A 24,586-nucleotide genomic window follows, 5' to 3' on the forward strand; every position below is an offset into this window, starting at 1 on the left:
TCAAGTAACTTTTGAGACCTAATACTGAAGGATCAGATCAACAGGGATGGATCTGGCCATGACCTGCTAGTAGGAAAGTACACAGAGGCCCTTAAAATAATTCACAATCAAGGTAGAAGGAATTGGGACTAATGTACTAATCTCTCTGAAAACTGTTTTATATGGAAGAGTAATGTTGGTATTTTGTCAGAGAGATTGTTTCCTAACCTTGTCATCCTACAGGAAAGTCTGTGGAGTGATTTTAAAGGTTTTAATTAGGAGTTATAACATTTAGCAGTGAGCATCCATCACCAGTAATTTCACCAATGTGTGACATCAAGAGGTAGAGAAGCAGTAGCAACAACGTTCAATGCTTGAGGCTACAAGCATTGACATAAACTGTGACTCTTTCAGCATCCAGTGGTCATGTCTTAATTTCAGATCTACTTAGCAAGAGCACATGGCAGCTAGGACTGATGTTTGCACAAGACTAAGCTACACTTACATTCTTTGGCATGACTCCTGGGAAAGAAAATCATTGGAGGAAAAAAGTGGAGTCCCGCTCTTCTGATCATGTAAATTCTGGGCAATGTAAATGTGAGACAAGCTGCTAGAATCAGCCCTGCTGTTGATGTTTTTTATTGAGATGACATTTATAGTGCCTATCCATCTCCTTAAACTGACAGTGATGTGAGGGTAGGGCTTGTGTCTATCTTATTCCCCAGCACCCATCCTGGTTCCTGGTAGATAGTATACAGATATTGAGTAAATTTTTAATGAATGAATAAATGACAGAATGGCTGTATACGTGATTCCTCAATTAGTTTTTGAAGTCTTAAATTCAGAAACAATGTCTTATACTTAGTGTACTTCCTATTTAGAGCTTTAATTTATTTTCTTTCTCCCTTTTGCTCTATAATGTTTTTAGGTCAGCAAAGATTTCTCTCTACTTTTTATGCTGTTTTGCCCCCCTGAACTCTCCTCCAAATATTTCTGGCCTTATCTCTTGCCTTCTCATCCCCTAGATGGCTCTCAGAAAACACTCAACCTTCTAGTTACATTACCAGTTTAATGAGGTAGGCTGCTTCTCACTCAGTCCTCACAACTCAAGCAGTGGATTCATATACTATCTTTTGTTTGGAAAGAGAAGACGGCTATACAAACGAAGGTTCAAATGTAATGTTTTTCTATTGATAAAGTATTCTATTACAACTCCAGCTTCACAGTACTTTAGCAACAACATAAGGTCTGAACAAAGGTGATAATTTTATAACAAAAGGAATAGTTCATCTCTCTAGAGAATAAAACTGTCATTGATCTTCATGATAAATTGAATCTCAGGGTCTGAAAATATAGACCTTGTTTTTCTTTTTTTTTCTTTTTTTTTTTTTCATGATAAGGATGACCTTGCCACTATTATAAATCAAAAGTAACTAAGGTTTTGTGCTTTCATAAAGTTACAAAGAACAGAAAAGTATCCCCGTGACCCTTGTCCACCACCAGGTACCACATCTGGGGAGACTTCACAGGTACAGTCTTTAATTTCTATGTGTTGACACTTTCTTTTTAGCCTCCTGGTTAAGAAGAGGGAACCTACTAAATAAATTGCTACACACTGAGGGGACAATTCTTTTAGTAAAATTTCATGACTGTAAAAAACAAAAATGAAAACTAATAACAGTTCAATCAAAAGTCAATTTTTAGTTTAATGTAAGGAAGATCCCAAAAGAGAAGGTAAAAATATGAGATTTGATTTCCATTTGCTAATGTACACAATCCAGGTGAACAACCTATTAAAAATTACTTTTTCTTTGAGATAGAGTCTCACTCTTTCACCCATGCTGGAATGCAGTGGCACAACCATGACTCACTGCAGCCTCAAACTCCTAGACACAAACGATCACCCCACCTCAGCCTCCCAAGTAGCTGGAACCACAGGCATGCACCAACATGTCTGGCCAATTTTTTTTTTTTTTAATTTTTGTAGAGACAGGGTCTGTTTTTCCCAGGCTGGTCTCAAACTCCTGGGCTCAATCAGTCCTCCCACCTCGGTCTCCCAAAGTGCTGGGATTACAGACATCAGTCACTGCACCCAACAATTTTTTTAAACTATTAAACTATATATATTTTTAAGGTTAGAAATTAGAGGTAGAATGAGAATAAATTTGTATTCAATTTTACTCAAGAGGTATTTACTGAGCACTGTGCTTTCAAGAATCTTACATGGCAAATCCACCTGTAATTAAAACTACATGTGTTGCAAGAAAAAAGTGCTATTAGGATATAGAAGAGGGGGAACTTAACTTTAACTTAAAAATTACAGAAAATAAATTAGCTGGATGTGGTGTCAGGCACCTGCAGTCCCAGCAACTTGAGAGGCTGAGGCAGGAGAATGGCTGGCATGAACCCGGGAGGCGGAGGTTACAGTGAGCCAAGATTGCACCACTGCACTCCAGCCTGGGCGACAGAGAGAGACTCCATCTCAAAAAAAAAAAAAATTGCAGAAAATATAATACAGGTGTTGGCATCCAAGAACTGTGGGCAATTTGAACATGCATAAAAGGGGGAATGGCAATAGAGGTGAAGGAATAGTATAAATAAATCATAGACATAATAAAGTCCAAGGGATGTTCAAAGACAGTGAAATGTTGAGCTCTATATTGTAGGAGTATTGTAGAAGGCACAGCTTGGAGGATGGCATCAAGACATACCATGGAGAGTATTGGATAACAGATTACATGGCCTGCCATCTATTCTGCAAACAATAAGGCATGGGAGCTACAGGTGTGAGAGTCTGAAATCTGTCAAAACTGAGTTTGAGACCCAGAGCCAACATTTAATAGCTGTGTGGTCTTAGGCAAATTACTGGGTTTCTCAGAGATGCATTGGTAATGTGGGTATGATAGCAATTCTTACCTTACTTGAATTCTGATGGGGTAAATGACCTAATGCACACAGACATTTAGGTCTGTGCAGTACTAAATTAGTATGAGGAAAGTGTTAGCTATTACTAATACAGGCAATGTGGAACCATAAAAAAATTTTAAATTGGAAGATAATGTCATATGTGTTGGATAAGGACAGAGTTGAAGGCATTGGGAAGTATGGATTGGGTGTATGGAATGTCAGAGAGATCATTTTTGAGATTACTGCAAGAGATTATGAAAATATAGAGTAGTGGGACAAAGATTAGTTGCTGGAGACAATGTTTGGAAGAGGATTATGAATTTGACTAGACTTGAGATGAACTAGAAAGTTTTTAGCTCTTGAGAGGGAATGCAAAATGACATCAACCAAGAAAATAGTAATCCTATTATAGAATATTGCAACTAAAATGGTATATAGCTACTACTATGGTTTTTGTGTTTATGTGCCCTCAAAAATTCATGTTCAAATTTAATGCCCTGTGTAACAGTACATAAAAAGGCAGGGTCTTTAGGAGGTAAGCAATCAGGCCATGCAGTCTCCACTGTCATAGGTGAAATTAATGCCTTATAAAAGAGCAGGAGAGAACTAGCTAGGCCCCCTTTACCCCTTTTTGCCCTTCTGCCTTCTGCCATGTGAGGAGGCAGCATTTGTTCCCTCCCTTTTTAAAAGACAAATTTCCTAAGTATTAGGTTGGTGTAAAAGTAATTGCGGTTTTGGCCATTAAAAGTAATTAAAAATAATGGCCAAAACTGCAATTGCTTTTGCACCAACCTGTAAAAGGAAGAAATGAAAGCTGAGAGATTCAACAAAATTAAAGATTGTGATAATTTATAATTTATAAACTCTTTAGTGTTTCCTTTTCTCAAAATAACAACTGAAGGCTAATTACAGAAGGGGTTGTGGGGATAAAAACTCAAAGAGAAAAAATACTTAAAACAATTTTAAGTTACATTTCAACAGAAATTAATCAGACACTTATACAGCAGGAAAAGCTTTTTTATTCAAGTACAGCCTTTCTTTTTCTGTCAATTAGATGGTTTTTCCACTCAAAATGATCCATCTCTGTGACTGATATAAACTCTCACTTGAAAATGAAAGGCACTGGGATGCAGAGCAGATTTTCAGGCCCAAACAGAACTGCATTTGAGACTCAGACCCTCCACTTATGAGCTGTTGTATCTTGTTATGTGGAATGAGAATAAAGTAGTATTTGTCAAACAGAGTACTTGTGTGCCAAATAGAATAATGCATATTTATATGGTTTCGTTCTGTGTCCCCACCCAAATCTTATCTTAAATTGTCATAATCTCCATGTGTTGGGGGAGGGACCCAGTAGGAGGTAATTGAATCATGGGGGCAGGTCTTTCCCACGCTGTTCTTGTGATAGTGAATAAGTTTCATGAGTCTGATGGCTTTATAAAGGGAAGTTCCCCTACACACATTCTTTCTTGCCTGCTACCATGAGCCCTTTGCACTTCCTTTGTCTTCCACCATGATTGTGAGGCCTCCCTAGCCATGTGGAATCGTGAGTCCATTAAATCTCTTTCCTTTATAAATTACCCACTCTCAGGTAAGTCTTTATTAGCAGTGTGAGAACATACTACTAGACTTATGAAGGGCTTAGTGCAGTTTCTGGCATGTGTTTATACTCAGTGTATAACAGGAGATGGTGGTGGTGGTGATGGTGTTGCTGGTCATGGTGGTGTTGGTGATGATAGTGGCGATGGCGGTGGTGCTAGCAATGCTACTAGTAGAGATGGTGGTGGTGATGGTGTTGGTGGAAAACATTGGCCATATATTTTACAACAGGTCTTCACAAACTAATGTATGTGAAAGCCACCTGGATATCTTGTTAAAATACACATTGCACTTCAGTAGGTCTTCAGTAGCGTCCCATAGTTTTTATCTCTAACAAACTCCCAGGTGATGCTGATGTTGCTGGTTTGAAGACCACACTTGGTTTGAAGACCACAGACTGTATGATTGACACTCTTGAGTTTTACGAATAAAAAAAAAAATACTAAAAATATTCAGATCATTTTTCAAATGAAGAGAATAAAGAGAGTATAGCAACTTTTGCAGTACTCATATTCTTTGGAAAGAATTTTTGCTTTCCAATCCTGTGTTTTGACCGTTGGACTATTAAACTTGATTCAGTCAAGTTTGTTGAGCAAGTACTTCCTGACCTCCACATTAGTCAACAGCTATGCAATGTAAGTCTTTCCTTTGAGAAATTTACAATTTATATAGAATGACAAAGCACACGTAAATAAGAAGTATATGTGAGCAATACAAGGGTGAATAAAATAAAGTGCAAAAGTGTACAGAATGAGAAATCAGTGCTTCTACAGGACAGAGAGGGGAGGGAAGTTGCTGTCTTTCCATTGACCGTGGTGATTATTGCATAGGCGTTTGTTTTCTTCTCACATATAGGCCACTATACATATAATGTCCCATCTCAAGAAGCCAAAACAAACAGCTCTTCCTAATAATGGTGAGATTAGGAGAGCTCTGAGACATGCAATCTGAAATTCTATAGGTGAAGTCACCAAGATCTCTGGTGAAGATAAGAAGGAAGATGGCAGAGAGAGGGAAATAGTGCCGTAGGTGGTAGTTTAGGCACCCCAAACTCAGCATCTCTCACTAGGGCAGGGAAGAGCTACAAGGGGTCATTGAAGTATGAACTGGGTTCTATGGTATTTCAAAGCCCCAAATTGCAAGCCCATCCAAGCACAAAATGATGAGCTGTTCTTAATAGTTTGGGGATGAAAACAAGGTGGAAAAAGTTAGAAAATGCCATATAAACACTTATTCCTCAAATGCTTAGGGCTTCAAGAAAATTAATGAAAACAGTGCTAAAGACACACCTCAAACCAGACCAAACAAACAAACAGTAAGATATGGTGACAATATTCATATCACATATAACATGTATTTTATTTGCTTCTCCTTTCAAGACTGTACTTGGGGCAAAGTCAGCGAACTAGCAGCACTTATACGTATACTGCATGTGTGTTTTTATGTGCACACAAACATTTACAAGGGCCCAAAGGCAAAAATGCTTTATCATTGCACAAAAATTAATTAAAGGGAAAATGTAGTCAATTAGAGGCAAAGTGCTGTGTAATATGAAATATTTTCTAATCATTGCATCTAATTAGAAAATAGAAGATCATGACTTTTAAAGGTCTTTAATTATTGTAGAAGAAAATTAATTAGCAGAAATTCTCAGCTGAACATTTAGAGATGTCTGTACAAAAGGGATGTCCAAATAAGAAGGTTTGGTAGCCAAAATAGTCAATTGAATTTCTGAGAATAGAGAACTGTAGAGGACTCTGAGTAATACGAGCCTGTTTTCTGATCATAAAATGTTTTTTGTGTATACTAGGACTTAAAAGAAGATATACTATATTCTGTGATTTGGCAGGGTAGGCTACGGAGTCTTCTAGTAAATCGAGCAGCCTTGTATTTTTTTACGTTGGGTATGAAAACTAGACTAGTTTTCAAAGAATTAGCTTTGGAAATCAATCTACATTCAACAATTGGAAGGTGCTTCAGGATCTTCCAGTGGCCTCAGGGTTTTTTAAAATTATAAATAGGAATTATTTCTTCCAGTGATGGAATACAGTCTGTTGGTCATTGTTGTTCTGGTTAATAACATGATGGATATCAATGTTGCCTCTATTAATTTAACTTTCTCAATCTCATCTTCATTGTTATAGCATGATATTCTTTTTTAATATCATTTTATTTTCTATTTATACAAGCAACACATGCTCATTGAAGATGCTGTAGAAGACAGATTAAATGTTCCAAAGGAACAAAGGAAAATTAGGTCATTTTCTATTAGTGCAACTATGGCAAAAAGCACACTGTGAATACTATGAGATTTTAGAGCATCACAGTTTTTCTCTGTGGACAATGTGGGTGTGAATCAACTTTGATAACCCTTTTTAACATTTTGTTAGATATCTTATAGATGTAATTTTGCTATTATTTTAAAGAATCAAAATGGAAAAAAAATTATATAGTAGCTTGTTGAGCAAACCATAATCTATAGAAATCAAGCAGAAAATAAGCTTATTCCTTCTTAAAATGGCATCTGCTCACTAATTCTGATGAACATGTGCCTTTCCACCTCTTGGTTGAAATCTCAGGTTAGTCTCACAAATTTCCTGACCCATCTCATATAAATATCCCAGATTCTCATCCAGCTTAAAACTTGCCTCCTCCAATTCAGACCTGCTTGGGCTTATAAATCTGATGTTGGGTTGGAGTAGGGAGTTGGGGAAAGTCTCACCGGCTCTTTTGTAATTTCTTCACCTTATGTTTGATATCCACCGTCTGACTTTCTGTGCTGCCTCTCGTTTCCCCAGGGCAGGAGCAGAAGGAGAGAGAAGTCAGTGTCAAAAAATACATTATCAGGCTGGTATAACTACCATTTGCTTTGGTGACCTCTTGGTATGTCAAATGTCCAAAACTAATTCTGGGTAATTTTGTGAGTTCTTCAGAAACCTTACAAATGTCCCTAATACAAGCAGAGCCCACTGTAGATATGATCAGCCCCTCAGAATCTGGTTTCTGCCAGACCGCCCTTCTTTTGGGCTCCAGGGAGTCCTCTTGGAAGGACTGCTCTTATGATGATTCTCTCTCCCTGGTCCACGTCGGTGAGCACATTTGCCACTTGCATGCTTCGGGAAGGCAAGCTGTTCTTTGGCAACTCAGATTCTCCTCACCTGCCAGGCAGGTCTCTCTGGTGTGTGTCAGGAACCAACCCTGCATCCTCAAATCCTAGTTCAACATTTCAAGTTTCAGAATGATTCTCCAAGAAGCAGACTCCGAGACCAAGATTTAAGTGCAAGTTATTTATGTGAGAGGTGATCCCAGGAAGAACTATTAGGGGATTGAGACAGGGAAAGACAGGAATCCAATAAGGGGAAAATTATCAAGCAATTTATACCACTGAAAGCAACTGGGACTCATTCTCATTGGGGAGTTTTGGGAGATAGTGTTGCACGTCCTTGGAGTCATCCCCATTGGGGAAAGATGAGCTGAGACATTCATCCACCAATTCCTTTCTGCCTTTCACTGAGGGTATTATAAATCCCCTGCCTTTCACTGAGGGTGTTATATCCCCTGCACTTCTGCCCACCTTGTGTACAGGACAAGTCAGCTAGAGAAAGCCTGCAGTCAAAGAGTTACACATGCTTGTATGTGGGATCTGTTGGGTAGTGCGTACTCAGAAGGAGCACGTCCACAGATAGCATCTGTTGTCTTTTCTTGATAGGAGGAAAAAGCTGCCTGTTTCTTCTATTTCCAGGCACTTTTTGTTTTTAAGTTTCCATGTTGTTAATGTGTTCATTTATCTATTTGTCTACATACCTATCTCGTGATATAGTATATGTAATATAAAATGTACCATTCCAACCATTCTTAAGTGTGCAATTCAATGGCATTAAATGCACTTATGATGCTGTGCAACCATACCGCTATCTATTTTCAGAACTTTTTCATCATCCCAAACAAACTCTGTATTCCTCATTCTCCGCTCCCCGACAGCTCCTGGTAAGCTCTATTCTACTTTGTCTCTGAATTTGCTGGTTCTAGGTACCTCAGATGAGTGGAGTCAAACAACATGTGTCCTCTTTTTTGTGTCTGCAAATACTTCTTTTTTATACCTTTTTAGTTAGTGGCTGACAACCTAAAAGTTTACAAAACTAGTTCTACAAACTTTTTATCGTATGCTGCTGTGGTGGCCTGGCACTTCTTGTGGTGTTCTCAGCTTCAAGACCAGAGCCAAAACAGACAAGGAAAGCCATCTTGACAGTCTGTCCACATTGATAACAGCTCATAATAATCTAAACACTGTATATTTCATTGAGACAAATCAAACGTATGGTTTTGCCCATTAGTAGTACATCCTTCCATATCATACTTGGATAGACCCTGATGCATAAAGTAGTATGATTATAACGTTGCTGGAAGGCTCAGGAGGGCCTCTGGATGCTGATGGGACTCTAGCCCCAGCCAGTTTTCCAGATTATTGACACCATCTTGAGAAAGAATTCAGGGACAAGTCAGAAGAAGCTTTCATTGCAAAGCAAAAATACACACTTAACAGAGAAGTGCAGGTGTGGTCCTGAGGAGTCACTCACAACGAGTTTGGGTTTCTAATTTTATGAGTGTTTCTTTAATTAGGATGTGAGATAAATTATTAGGTATTCTGGAAAAGGAGGGGATTTCAGGGACCCCCCTCCAGTTGCCACCCCCTTTCTCCCTTGTTTGGGTTTGCCTGGAAGAGTCATGGCGTGTCACCCTGATTGGGATTTTCGCTGTCTTCTCTTCCTTATTTTGGGTTTTCTATTAGCCTGTGGTTTCTTTGCCTAGTTCTTGTTTTAGCTGGTTTTTGTTTTCTTCCATACACCTGCAACTACCCAGTGCTATTTCTATCTCAATAAGAGCTTAAATGGACAATAGTTACTTTTCTCCTTTGAGGAATTTAGTTACTCCAGAAATCTGGAGGGAGATAAAAATAACTTCTTTAAAATTCATATTTACTCTCTAGGATTAAATGTTTGGTCCTTCAAAAAAAAAAAAAGCAATATTTTTAATGAAGGATAAAAAATTACAGAATTTACTGGATTCTAAGGTCAAGAAGTATTGATTTAATAGCAATCTTGCTTCTTGAAATCCATTCTAGTCACTTATTTATTAAAAATCTTTGTTATTTTATTTATACTTAGTGTTATTTCAAAAAGGGTTTGAGATTGGTTTCAAATGGCCTGGCAGAGGTAATGCAGACAGTTATATTGAGGATTAAATTTAGCTTTATTGAGCAAAAAAATATATCCTTGACATAAACTTATCATCTCCCCAGTATTCTGCTATATGGAAAGGAATATGGAGAGTAACAAGTTGAAGTTCGTCAGATTTCACCATCTCTAGTCTTAAAAAATTTAAGAGGAAGCCATTTAATGAATAACTTGGTTGTGTCTATTTATAACTCAGAGCCAGAATTATACATGATGTGTATACATTTTTAAAAACAATAGAAAGTGGTGCTATGGGTGGGGGGTGGGGAAGAGGGGGATAAATAGCCTATTTGGAAATGATGGTATCAAGAGGTCTGTATCTTAATAGAAGTACAAAATATTTTAAACTGGGGACCCAGAGATGCAACCGAGAGTAGGGAGAGAAAGTACTACACTAAGATTTTTTTAAAAGAGAGAAAAGAGGAAATATTCTAGCTTAACAATAAGCTTATCTTAATTTTTATTTACCCGTCCATTTATTAGGAAGTAAGGAAGAGAAAGGTGGAATGAACCCCGGGAAGAAATTTTAAGGTTACTTGCATGCAAATAAGGATTTAGTTGGATCAAATTGGTCACAGTTTCAAGCTAGCCTGGCTCTTCTAATTTTTTCATTTCATTGATGCTATTATCGCAAACTTGATTTTTAAGTACGTTTTGCGCATTTATACATGCCAATGCAAGTCAAGTAACATTTATTACATGTGATTATGTAAATGGCGACAAAGGCAGATTTGAATTGGAAGTAGAGGAAATAAAAGCCGTTACTCCTGCTGGTGAGGATTAGATGTGTTCATGCTTTTAAATTTTCCCAAGGCTACATTTTATTTTCAAAAAATATTTTTTAACAGTTGAAGTGCATTAATGAGTAACAGACAGCCGCAACCAATTAATTTGGACATGACCAATTTGAAATTTGTAGGTTGAAACTAGACTGGAGTTTACTCTTGTATCTTCAGTTTTAGCGAACAAAGAGTAAAATAAGCATAACCAGTTGATTGAACAGTGTTAACAGGACAGGACACCAGCATGAAATGGTCCACTTTTTTTTTTTTTTTCTTTTTTGCAATAACTGCCTTCGACTGTGTGCTGTCACATCTTCCCTGTACTTTAAGGACATCTCTGGCAGAGTCCACAATTTTCCCTTGGCAATGACCTCTAGCCAAAGACCACCAGGAACACATCCGTGATTAACACATGGGGATTATTAGTCATTGTGGAGAAGAAGAACATGTATCATGGGAATTGAGATATCTCAGTAGGAAGGTGACATTGAATAAAATCTTGACTAGAAACATAATATAGAAATAATATGTAAACTTTATAGTTTCAACTGGCTATTCTAATGCCAGAATTTTTTTTAAATCACAAAATATGCTTGGTCTGTTCAAAGGGTTTTATTCAGGTTATTTTTAGCAATTGGCCTTTTAAAAATCTTTAAAGTATATCACTTTCCTTGCAGTGACTGAAAGAAGTAAGCCTAACTAAGCTGTGAACTCACTGAACAAGCAGAGATACCAAACTGACGCTCATGAAGAAATTAGATGAGGGAGTCTGGGAATTTAAATGGCACACATGACAATGAAAACCGCTAACAAAAATACGACAAACAAAAATTCCTAGCCTGTTAGAAGGAGAAATTATCAATGCAATAAGCACCAAGAGAAAATTTTTCTGAGAGCTTAATTTAGTTAGTGTAAAATTAGAGAAGAAATGTATTGTCATCAGTACTTTTGCCCATGTTATTTTGACATCATAAATCCTCTTGTTATTGGTCAATGAGGAATAATCAGTATGTTCAGGAAATTGCTGCCTTTTATACACATAGATTTTTGTGAGAATTAAAAGGAGCATTGACATTTACAGTATCTTAGCTGACAAAAACAAATCAATGGAAACTTCAGAAAGGGTATTCATATTTATAATTAGAATTAATCTGTCATTCATTCCGAGTCAGTAAACTGGTTGCAAATGGTGGGCGGGTAAAGAGAATGTTGTCAGAAGATGAGCATATAAATACATATGTAACATTGTCAATTTAATAATAAAACTGATACGAAATGAAATTTCATGGTGCTTTGGTTACTGTCACAGAAATCATTTAAATTTAAATTATAGCAAACAAACCCAAGAAAACCCATTTTAAATCCGACAGGTTGCCGTGGGTAATTCATTGAGCAATATCAAAATATTTTCTATTTCAGACTTGGAAATTTGGACTTAATAACACTCCCTGTGTGGAGAGGGAGATGGATAAGTAAACTTGCTCATTTTCAATTAAACCCAGAAATGAGATTAAGACCATATTCTTGAATTTTTGGTTCAGGTCTTGCCCAAGTAACCAAACTCGTAGCTTCAACTCTTTGCTTGGTTCTCGTGAAATGAATGACCAAATGCAATGTCAAGCAGCAAATTTTACTGGCTTTATTTTTTCTACATGTAAAATTTCACTTGAAAATATGAGATGAGCAGTTTAGAAGTAAAGTGCACGTAATTTGGGGGCAACCAGACTTGAGCTTGTATGGGTGCAATATCAACATTTGACTCCTTCATCTGGAACAATCACATAAACTCTATATCCCTTGGATTGTTTATAGGTTCGGTGGGAATTAAAATACTACTTAAAAATAGAATTATTGTGGGAGATAATTGTGATCATACCTATGAGACATTAAAGCATACTCCATGGCACATAGTAAGCACCCAATGAATATAAGTTGCTCCATTAAACCACCAAAATCTTTACTATTGTTCAGATATACATGGTTCATAAGGCAATAGAATATGACATGTACACAATCCACTTAAGCTTTGTGTACTCTAGTATTCCCAGTGTTTAGTACATCGTAAATCCTCTACAACTATTTGTATTTAATACCAGCAAAGTTACACTAGTCATCAGGTAAAAGCAAACCAAGATTACCAGATACTACTTCATATCTACTAGGATGCTAAGATGACTTTAATCAAAAAGACAAATAATGTGGACATATTGGAACCCTTATGCACGGCTAATGGAAATGTAAATGGTGCAGCCACTTTGGAAAACAGTCTGTCAGTTTCTCAAAAGGTTAAGCATAGTTTCCATATGACCTAGCAGTTTCAATCCCAGGTATATATCCAAAAGAAGAGAAAACATATGTTCATACAAAACTTGTACACAAATGTTTATAGCAACATTATTCATAATAAACAAAGTGCAAACAAATTTTCATCAGCCGATGAATGGATAAACAAAATGTGTTATATTCACTCAGTGGAATATTATTCATCAATAAAAATGGAATAATGTAGTGATACATGCTATAATACAAATGAACACTGAAAACACTATAAGTGAAAGAAGCCAGTCACAAAAACTGAATATTGCATAATTCCATTTATATTAAATGTCCAGAATGAGCCAATCTGTAGAGACAGAAAGCAGAATAATGGTAGCCTAGGGCTTTGGGGTTGGGGAGAGGTATTGAGGGGTAAATATTGGTAGGTATGTGGTTTCTTTTTGGAGTGATGAAATGTTCTGAAATTGTGATGATGGTTATACAACTCTGTGAATACACTAAAACATTTAATTGTACACAAAAATCATAAAGTAATATCAGAAATTCTGACACTACATAGATATACAGTTAATAGACCTGATTACAACTTCACCGTAAGCTGCTGCCAATACTTGGAATTAGAGGATGCTTAATTTCTTCTCCAGGATTCCATCCTTTCTAAATGCAAATGGCCCTTCTGTGGGTAACATATTGTCACTAAATATTACCCCTTCATGTGAGTTAATTATACTTTTTTTGGAGGCTCACATACTGCAAGTAAATTTTGTTGAGAGGAAGATGAAGCAAAATGAAACGTCTTTTGATGCCCAAACAACAGATAAGGTAGTCCATGTACTGTTCCCACAGAATGTTCTCCCTTAAGTCTCCTCTCAGGGCTGTAGGACCTCCTTCATCAGGACATCATGGTATTAGACTCAATACCAACGTGAGCACGCACCTTGGTCACAGGATTTATAAATATTGAGGCAAAATTCTTCACCTTATTAGAGGACTAAACCTGTTTTAAAATAACTATTCCCTTTTGTATGAACCAAAAAGCTTGGTCCAGCGAACAGCCACCCTTATTTCCTGTTTATAGCAGGAGATATGATATATAATCAAGACCACAAACAGGCTACCTGCAGGACAAAGTGAGACCCCAAGGAAATGGTTTGCTTTGTCTGCATCGTGGTTTTTGAATATTCTTTTGTCACTATCTCAAGTGGGACAAGTGCTCTATAATTCACTCAGATCCCACTGCATCCCTAAGTGATGTGCCCATGCTCAATCTACTTATTTACTTTCTTGGTCTCTATAAACGTTTGAGTTTGTGTCTGATTGTCTACAAATTTAAATAAAAGTAGGTCACCTACTAAAGTTCAGATTTCTTGTAGGCATTGTAAAACTCTAAAGAAGCTGGAACATGCCAAACTTTCTTTTTGAACCCCACCCAGCTACAGTCTGAGAACCATCGGGAGGCTAAACCATGGTTCTCACAGTTGATTGTGCATCAGCATCACCTGGAGGGATTGTTAACACACAGATTTCTAGGTTCTACCTCCACCGTTTCTGATTCATTGGGTCCTAGGTGGGGCCTGACGATTTGTGTTTCTAATGAGTTTCAAGCTGACGCTGATGCTACTGATTTGGGGAGCACATTTGAGAACCACATTTTGAGAATCTAGACAAACCTAAAAGCAAGTATCAGTTTTATTTGTTATTTAGCCTGCAGCCCAAAAGTGAAATTAAAAATAATTAAAATTAAAATAGCTACCTTGGGCCAAATGAGTGCTTGTCCATGAGACAGGCAGGTCAGCTCATTTTGGCCAAAAAGAATAGAACAGTAGGAAGACTTTCTAAGCTTACTGGTGGTTGAGCAGCTACACTTGTTAGGGACAATCAGTTCTTAGGGAGAAGGGAGCTAAGTGATACGGAGGCAGCCTGAGGCTGAAGCCTTCAGTCAAGAAAGGGCTGAGTGGTGTTCCTCCACCTGGGTGTACATTACAATCATTTGGGGAATGTGTTCAAGCACCTCTGGGCTAGGAGAATCCTGGCTGGGTTGAGCTGGGTGGTTTCGTGCCACTCCTCACACTGAGCATAACAGCACTCATTGGACTCACCCAAGGGGTAGAGAGTGTGAGAAACCAGAAGTTCTAATGGCGGAAAATAACATGACTTGGGAGACTTATCAAATCACTCCTCAAGCAGTTTATCATTCCCTAAGGTCCTGAGAAAACGGATACTGAACATATAGAGAAAGCCCAATCCTTGGTGCTTCACAAAAGCTCCCCTGTGGGGCCAAGACCCACAGTATAGGGTAAACCATATTCCCATTCCCCACTGAACTCCGGTCATCTGGCCATGTCATCTTCCTGCACCTGCCCCTTCTACTGGGTTAAAGAAAGGGACATTCAAAAAGTGGTCTACCTGTGGCATCTTCCTCACTCTATAGAACTATCCACTTCCTTTGATAGTGTTGTTTTTTGTGCTTCAGTGTTAACTCATTTCCCACAATATAACACAGTTACAAAACTTCCTCCGGGGGATTAATTACATACTGCAACTCACCTACCATGGCAATTAAAGGAGAGAGGAGATTTTTTCTAGTCTTATGAAATCAGCTTTGTTATCTTTTCTTTTACTCCTGTTGAAATATGTGACATGTACATGCTTCCCCAAACTCTAACCTGTGCCTGCCTAGGTGTGCTGAACGAATTGGTGCACCTGATCTTTCACAGGCACGTGAATGAAGCTTTATGTTATGGACCAAAGACTATTTTGGCTAAATTTATAAAAATATTTAATCATTTATTTCCAGTAGGTTATTTATATGCACATCTAGTCTGTTTTCATGCCTATCATTCTTGTCCTTTATTCTTGACAAATGACTGATTAGAAAGGTTTCCATTTCTATACCTTTCATTTATCTTCAGTGTCTCTCGTAAATGTTGAATTAAGCAAGTTTTATGGAACTTGTCATAAATTGTAGTTTTCATTGAAAGTGACTGTGACAGAGTAGATTTCTATACTTTCAACTTCAATAACTCAGAGTTTCTAGGTTTAAACTGGAAGTTTCTCATACTACAGAAATTGCATATGTGTCCTAGAAGTACAGCTGCTGGTATGTCATTTCGTGTATGCCTGTCAAATTTATTAGAATTTTGCAAACTCAAGGGGAGAGTCAGGAAATAAATAATTTTTATGAATTGGAAATAATAATAATAATGTTTCCTACCATAGAAACAAAGATACTTTATCTTTCAAAAGATATTTTGCAAAAGGTATTTTTGAAAATAAACACTTACTGGGCCCTTACTTACTACGCGTCAGTTACTTTACATGTTTCATGCCATTTAAACCTTAAGATAACCCTGAGGTAGATATTATCATGATTTCCAGTTTATAGATAGAAAATCAAAGCAAAGTTTAGATTAAATAAAATGTCCAATATTAAATAAATGGAAGAAATGTTATTTCAAAATAAGATAGTCTAATACATATATGCACATACATATGTGCATATGAATATATAAATATATAAATACATGACATACACATACATACACACAAATATATTAATATAACGTTGTATTATATTGTGGAAAACTAAAAACTAGAATTGCTACCTGTCTACTATTTTACCACTACCACCACCACAACTTACTCTACCAGCATTATTTCTACATATATTACATACTAAGCGTTCCACATAGACTATCTCATTTAAATTTCTCCAAACCCTTTGAGTAGGTACTACTATTGCCCTCATTTTACAGGTGAGAAGACCAAATATAAGTAATTTACAGACCACATAGCGGGTAAGTTAGAGCATGTCTGACTCCAGAAGCTAAACTCTTAATTACAGTACCATACCACCATGGGATGCAGAACAGGAGTGAGCATTTTATCCCGTGTGCAATTAGGAGCCAGAGAAGATTTTAAAGCAGGGACCTTAATATGATCCAAAGATGCTGCGCGGGCTTTGGCAAGCACATTCTGGAAATCATTAACTGAATTGTTGAAAATATTCTGTTCCCTGTTTTAATATTTCCTGTGGCTGACAGCTGGCATCCTCATTATGGGACGGTTAATACATTATTGAGCCTGGCAAAGTGTTGGTCCTCATTGGCTGGGAGCCATTTGAAGTTTTACCATTGTATATATGGAAGGTAGTTAGCTATTGGTGTATCTGCCTTTTCTAATCAATAGTGAATGATTTGACGACAAGGGCCTTTATTTATTTGTGCATGTCAGGGCCCACCAATACCAGACAGATTTGGATGTTCTGGAAATTAGTAAAGGAAAAAGAAACATACAGAATTCATTCTTAGGTGACAAGAGGCGAGAAGGAGCACTTTATGGGCATCTGTTGGTAATCCAGTCATATGTGCAAGTCTTCTGAATAGCAGCATTACCTATTTGCCAGGCCAGTAGATTTCTCATTTATTTTAGAATCCTGATGAATACGAATCACCTCTCTCCTTTTTCAGTATCACTGTAGAAATAATGCAATAGTCTGATGGAAAGGTGGAGGTTTTTCCTTAGAAAATGTAAGAGGATCTGATTTATGTCAGCCTACCTCTTACAGATGCATCAATGTCACTGCCTCCCTAAATAACCAAATTAAATGGCTGGAAAAGGGCAATCAAGGTGGCTGTCACATTCCAGGGAGTGGAAGTCAGGGCAACATCTGTTTTGCCTGCTGTTTCAGAACTCACTGGAGCGATCTATAAACTGGGAATTAAATTTCCACTTTTTTCTTCCTTGTTGGTGGAGACTGTGTGGGAGAATTGCAATTACTTCGTTGAGGATGATCTTCCACAAGTTCCTATGTGTGAAGAGGAGAGTGGTGACTGGCACATAGTAAACCCTCAAAAAATTCTATTCCTGTCATTTGTTATGAGTTACAGCATACCACATTTATACACTGGCAAAAATAAAATTAAAAATCTCAAAAGTAAAGATTATATTAGTATTTTGTATTTTTAGCTTGATTTTTTTTTTTTACCTCTTTTCTCCTCTTAACTTCTCACCATTTTCTTTCGCCTCTGTTTTCTTGAACAAGAATAACTGTGAAATACTTTGTTTCCTTACAAAAGGACCAATAACTTATTCCATCAGTGTTCATTGAGTATCTATTTTGTGTCAAGGTCTGTGGTTGCCGCTAGTCATACAACAATTCAAGCAGACCATTAAAGAGCTCACAGTCAAATAGAGGAGAAAAACATAGAACAAGGCAGTAACAAGAGAATGTTCTAGTGCTAGAAAAGTGCTATTGCTTATTTCGTTTTTGTTAAGCAAAGGGAAAGTACATTCTGGATCCTTGGGAAAGATATCCCAAAGGAAGTTAAAAAAGATATGCCAGGCTGGCTTTAAATGACTGGTGTTTGAGTATATGGAGATGGGGCGTCCCAGGCAGAGAGAGTTGTGTGAGCGAGCAAGTGTGGTGTGATAATCTGTACTCAGATGGTTAAGGCAGAACTTCCCTGACTATGTTCTGAAGATTCTTAATATTAATCAGCATTCTGGGGGAGAAGAGGTTCTGCAGTGAAGTAACTTATAGAAATGCTAGGTAAAGGGAAATTAGACAGGCTTCTATACTACAGGGCATTGCTTATATTCTCCCAAAGAGGAGGGCACACGGGATACAAGGTTCACTAGCCTTATTTTGTAGTACAGTGCTGGAGGTAGACCATCTGGTTTGACTCCCAGCTCCTTTACTAAATAACTGTGGGAAATTGGGCAAATTATATCATCTCCCCAAGCCTCAGTTTCTTTATTCTTTTTTTAAAAAGGAGAATATTAATCTTTACCTTATTGGGTTGTATAAAGCTACTTACTGCAGTTAAAGTGCCTGCTTAGCACAGTTCATGGTACACTAAAGTATTCAATACGTATTTGCTATTCTTTTTCATTTCATGACAACATTGTGTTGAAAATCACATCATGCTAAAATAAAGTAGATTTATGTGTTTGGATGAGATGAAGCATTCTTGTCAAAGTAGACCAGCGGGATTTGATATTCTATGTCAAATTTTGCCCCATAAATCATCTTTTCTTCTTTGAAGAGAAATAAGAAATACTAGATACAAGTCAGATATGCTAGACCAATTTAAATTTCTGTGTATAAAGCATCAACCCTCAAAATTGACTTTTTAAAAGAGAATATGAAAAATATATATACATTGGAAAAACAAAGAAAGTTGGCTTCTTTATAATCTTGACACAGTAAGTAATGAAAGTTGAGAAAAGGTTTCTGTTGGGTTGAGCTTTGGGTAGAGTTCTTTAGTATCACCTCTTTGGGTGAACAATGTAATGTTCAAAGAATTATGACAATAATTTTCTCTGCAATGAGACCCTTCACATCCTAGAATGCAGGTTGATCTGTAAGTCATTAATCCTTGCAATACCTCAGAGTCATGTAGTGATGATAATTTACTGTCCTGTGTGTATAGATTAGGGTGGGAAAGGTCAGCGTCTGAACCTGGAAGAGAATCATAAGCCATCTCATGCTAGGGCCAGACCCAAAGCACACAATCACTTTTCTAAAGACAGATTATAACAAGGCCTCTGTTCTTTGGGTACACTCTTAATTTTTCTCCTTTCTGTAGTTCTTTATGCTATTTTTCACTTTCAATAAAACCAATTTATAAAATTGAATCTGCAAGAGTCAAGACTGATTCTCGTTAATAATTGGCAGGAGGCACCTCTCTGAAAATTGCCAATTTAACACGGTTGGAAGCAACAGAAAAGGGGAAAAAAATCTTTCTACCAGAGCTGTGGGGCATGAAATGAACACCAGTTGACAGATTCCTGCTTAGTTAAAAAATGATTTGATTAAATGATAGAAATTGATCATTGAGAGAATTTCTATTTGACAGGACTCTGGAATTTGGACTTTGATTCCCACTGCTCCTACTCCATCAATTGTTTGAATTGCTCTAAGAGGAAGAACAATGTGAATACAAGAACTCCACTTAGATGTTCAAGAAAAGGGAATAAGCCAGCATGCTCACTTCTATTTAACTGGCCTGTAAAATCATGAAGTCCATTTTTATAGCCTGTCCTTGACATAATTTTGTCAAGGATATAAAGGCCACCTTTTATAGCCCATCTTTGCCTTCCTTCCTCATCCCTCTACCCCAACAGCTGCTGTGCCACAAAAACTCTTGTTAAAAATCTGTGTTTTAGAGACTTTTTTTCTGACCCCAATTAATGGCCAATCTGGGCAGTTTGCCAAGGTGCCAATGTCAAAGAATATCATTGGAAAAGATAAGATATCACTCTAAAAGTAAAGGCATGGAAAAATAATCTCTACTAGGATTTCTCTCAGGGGAAGTTTCAGATGTCAGGATTGCAGATGTAACTACCTATGGGCACAGTTAGGGCAGCGAGGAAGGGCTCAGCAGGTGGCAATTGGGGAGCATACTCTGCCTGGTTACAAGGTCTCCAGGTGATGTTGCTGCTGAGCTCTAGTCAGTTGTTGTTGTGCAAGAATTTGGGTCCAGGGTGAAGATATCGTTTGGTTTTTAAAAGAAGAAGGAAATGCAGATTCTTATGTTAAACTCTCATGATTTTTTAAAGCAGGCATCTAACTCAAATTTTGTTATAAACCAGTCATCAGGCAAAACACATTGCACCCAGGTCACAAGTTTCAAACTTCTGCTGAATGTGACTGGCAGGGCAAATTTGATCAGCTAGCCTTGTGTAATTGTGTGCGTGTGCTTTGGGCGGTGTGATGGTGATAAGAATGGTCAAATACAGCCAATGGGACAGCTGAGTCACCATAACTGGCAAAAACTTATCTCAATAATTCACCTTCTAAGAAGGTTGGTCCATTCGTTAGGCTGAAAGGAGAATGCAAATTTGAGGTCAGAGTTGAATTGCTTGGGATGGCAATACTTTAAGGGAAGTGGTTTTATTTCCCAATTCTTCCCTCATGCAGTGTTTTAACCCTTACTTTAAATGAACATCAGACAAATATTTGGAAGCTATTGATTTATTTAAATGCCAGAAATACCAGCCAATTTTCAGTGTCCATATATTTTGGTGATATCTTAGATTTACATACAGGGAAAGAAAAAGAAAATCTGGACAGCAGCAATAGTTTCAGATAGTTGATTACAGAGACAGCCTTTTCATGTTTAGGTGGCAGTTTCCAACTCTTCTTACTCTCCTATCTTTATTTCTCCATTTGATTTTAATTTATCACCTTTATTTTCACCACTGAGGAAATTAATTTGTATCAATGAAGTTGCTGTGGAAATGTAAATGTCTTTGAGAATGTAAACAGCATCCTTCACACATTAGTATAAACTGGGTCAATCAGCTTACCTGCTCTTAAGACTTTTAGGTAAAGTCAATCACAGTGAGGGATTGGGTACCTGGAGATGGGAAGGTGCCATATAACATGCAATACCTTTAGGAAAGCCAAGGGGTGGGTGGTCCAAGAGAAATCTGAGGGGGAAAGAGGTGCATTTTGATCTCAGAGTATATTCCTAGAATACAAAGGGCGATGTCATGTGAAAGAAAATTCCTACTCAAAAATTTAATTAGGGCTACACCAAAGGCACACAAGGTCTCTTTCATCCCGCTTTTTTCTACAGTGTTCTTAGTATTCAGTGTTACTACTGGTATTGCAATTTGACAAACCAGCATAGGTTAAATGGAGTCTTAGGAAGTTCTATGAACTTAACCATTGTTAACACTCTTTGGAAAAATAGAAATATTCTCAGGGCAAAATAATTCACTGAAACTCACTCTCACATGTTTTAGAAAATAACAATTACAATAAAAACATGTGTTTGTGTGTGTATATATACACATAGGTTTATTTATATGTGTATATATATATGTGTTTGTGTGTGTACGTATAGAGAGAGAGACAGGGAAGAGACAGAGTATAAATGATGTATCCAATTATTAACGCTGGTGAATCTCAGTGAAAGGTATAGAGTAGTTCTTTATACTATTCTTGAAAATATTCTACAAGCTTGAAAAATGTTCAAAGTGAACAAATTTTTAAAAAGCATGAGTTATTAAGGAATATGTGGCACATATACACCATGGAATACTACGCAGCTATAAAAAAGAATGAGATCATGCCCTTTGCTGGGACATGTATGAAGCTGGAGGCCATTATCCTTAGCAAACTAATGCAGGAACAGAAAACCAAATACCGCATGTTCTCACTTATAGCCCACCTGGGGGCTAAATGATGAAAACATTTGGACATACAGAAGGGAACAACACACACTGGGGCCTTTCATAGGATGGAGGGTGGGAGGAGGGAGAGGATCAGGAAAAATAACTAATGGGTACTAGGCTTAATACCTGGGTGACGAAATAATCTGTATGACAAACCCCCATGACACAAGTTTACCTATGTCACAGGCCTGCATGTGAACACCTGAACTTAAAATAAAATTAAAAAAATCAAGTATGGAGCATGTAAATGTTGTACCGTAGATGCATGCTATAAGAAAAGTCAAGTATGAAAGGCCATATTTACCAAGCTTAGGTTGATGAACAGGTGTGTTGTGCTAGGATGACTGTTATCAAATTTCGCCAGGAAAATAAGGGAAGTCCAACACCTGTTTTCAGGCTAAGTTGAGATATAATAGTGAGTCTGGTAAATTTTATGTTTCCTGGAATGATACTATCAAGGCCCCAACAGGAGCTGGTCCTAATGTCTGGGTAAAATCTATTTTTTTTGGCTGAACACAATGTGTTGCCTTTTACTTCCCCTTTCAGTGTATGTAAAATTTATAACAAGGAAATTAAGAAGATAATCTGCCTTCTGCATCCACCTTCACAAAAATCAACCCTGTTATTTTCTCTTTTCTTCTAAAAATTATTTTTTGTATCTTGTGCAGCCTCATCCTTTCTGTGCAAATTATGTTGTTTTGGAAGAATATTTATATATGCAGACCCCAGTTCAATTCAGGACAGTAGTAGAGAAAGTTGACAGACGTGGTGATGTTAGAATAATTCAGTAATGAGATAACAGTCTAGATATGTAATTTGGCCTCCCTTTCCCTTTCCCACAAATAATGAAGCACAAAGTAAAAAATACCTTTAAATGGTCTATTAAATCAAACTCTATGAAGATCTAGCTGTTTGCTCTTTTGTACCTGCCGATCAGAGGCTGTTCTGGGCATCATTGTGGCCTCTTAGGGTTCCTGGTAATACTATCTCTACAAGGGGCTGCATTCTCAAATACTAACAGGGTCCAGGTGGGTATCTATGAGAGCAAGGCTGGCCTGGTGTTGTAAACGGGGTAGTCGTTACCATGCTTTAGTGACTATAACCAAATAAGATGTGAAAATTTGGGCCCGAGGTTTCCAAATCTAGAGAAATTGGAAATCACATCTGTTTGGTTGAAAGATACTGATTTCTTAATGTTCAAAATTAATTTACAGAGTTCAAAAGTCTATGTGTGGGCCAACATTATGCAGACACACAAATCTCATTTTTGACTTCGGTCTGACTGTGGGCTCCTTGTTAACCATCTCTGCTGAGTGGTCTTGTTATGGGCTGAATTGTGTTTCCCCTAAATTCTTACGTTGAAGCCACAACCCCAATGTGATTGTATCTGCAGGCAGAGCCTTTAAGGAGATGATTAAGGTTAAATGGGGTCAGGGGTGCAGCCCTAACCCTATAGGATTAGTGTCATTATAAGAAGAGGAAGAGGCCGGGTGTGGTGGCTCACGCCTGTAATCCCAGCACTTTGGGAGGCCCAGGCAGGCAGACCATTTGAGGTCAGGAGTTTGAGACTAGCCTGGCCAACATGGTGAAACCCCGTCTCTACTAAAAATGCAAACATTAGCTGGGCATGGTGACGGGCGTGGTGGTGCATGCCTGTAGTCCCAGCTATTTGGAAGGCTGAGGCAGGAGAATCGCTTGAACCCGGGAGGCGGAGATTGCAGTGAGCCGAGGTTGTGCCACTGCACTCCAGCCTGAGCAATAGAGTGAGACTCAATCCCCCCCAAAAAGAGGAAGAGAGTGTGCACATAGAGGAAAAGCATGTGAGTATACAGCAAGAAAGTAGCAGTCTGCAAGCCATGAAGAGAGCCCCCACCAGACACCAACCTTGATGGCACCTTGACTTTCCAGCCTCCAGAACTGTGTGAAAATAAGTTTCTGTAGTTTCAGCTGCCTAGTCTGTGGTATTCAGTTATAGCAGCTTGAGCAGACTAATAAAGGTCCTTTGTCTTTTTTGGAGTGAAGATCTGAATAAATGGATATTCTGTCATAATTTATCTATATCTGAAACATTGGCTATGAGAGACTTTGTCATGGCTTTATTGCTGTCTGTGTCCAAATAGGGATTCTTAACCTGGGGTTCATACCTTTCCAATTTCATGGATATAATCCAGTGACCATGAACTTGGATGGGCAAACTCGGTATTTCTCTTTGCACTAACTTCTAACTGAAATGCAGCGTTTTTTTGTTTTTTTGTTTTGTTTTGTTTTGTTTTTGTAGTTGTTGGAAACAAGCCACAGTAGGATAAACAGTAACTGTGACTTTGTTACTAACGAAAATTGCAATATTGCCAAATCATATTACAATTGTTGCAGATATCTCAAACAATCATTTATGCTTACTATTTTGAAATTAGAATTATTGGATTCATAGCTAGTTCTTATTATTTTATTCATTATAAGGAAGGATATATTATATCACAAACATGTCTTTGATATTTTGATAACTGTATTTTTCTATAATTGGCTTCCTCTGCTCTTCTATGTATTTTATTTTATTCATTTTGAAACAGTATACTAATGGGGATTCATAGGCATCACCATGCTGCAAAGCACCCATGGCAT

This window comes from Macaca thibetana, chromosome 2 (genome assembly GCF_024542745.1).
Source record: "Macaca thibetana thibetana isolate TM-01 chromosome 2, ASM2454274v1, whole genome shotgun sequence".
NCBI lineage: Eukaryota > Metazoa > Chordata > Mammalia > Primates > Cercopithecidae > Macaca > Macaca thibetana.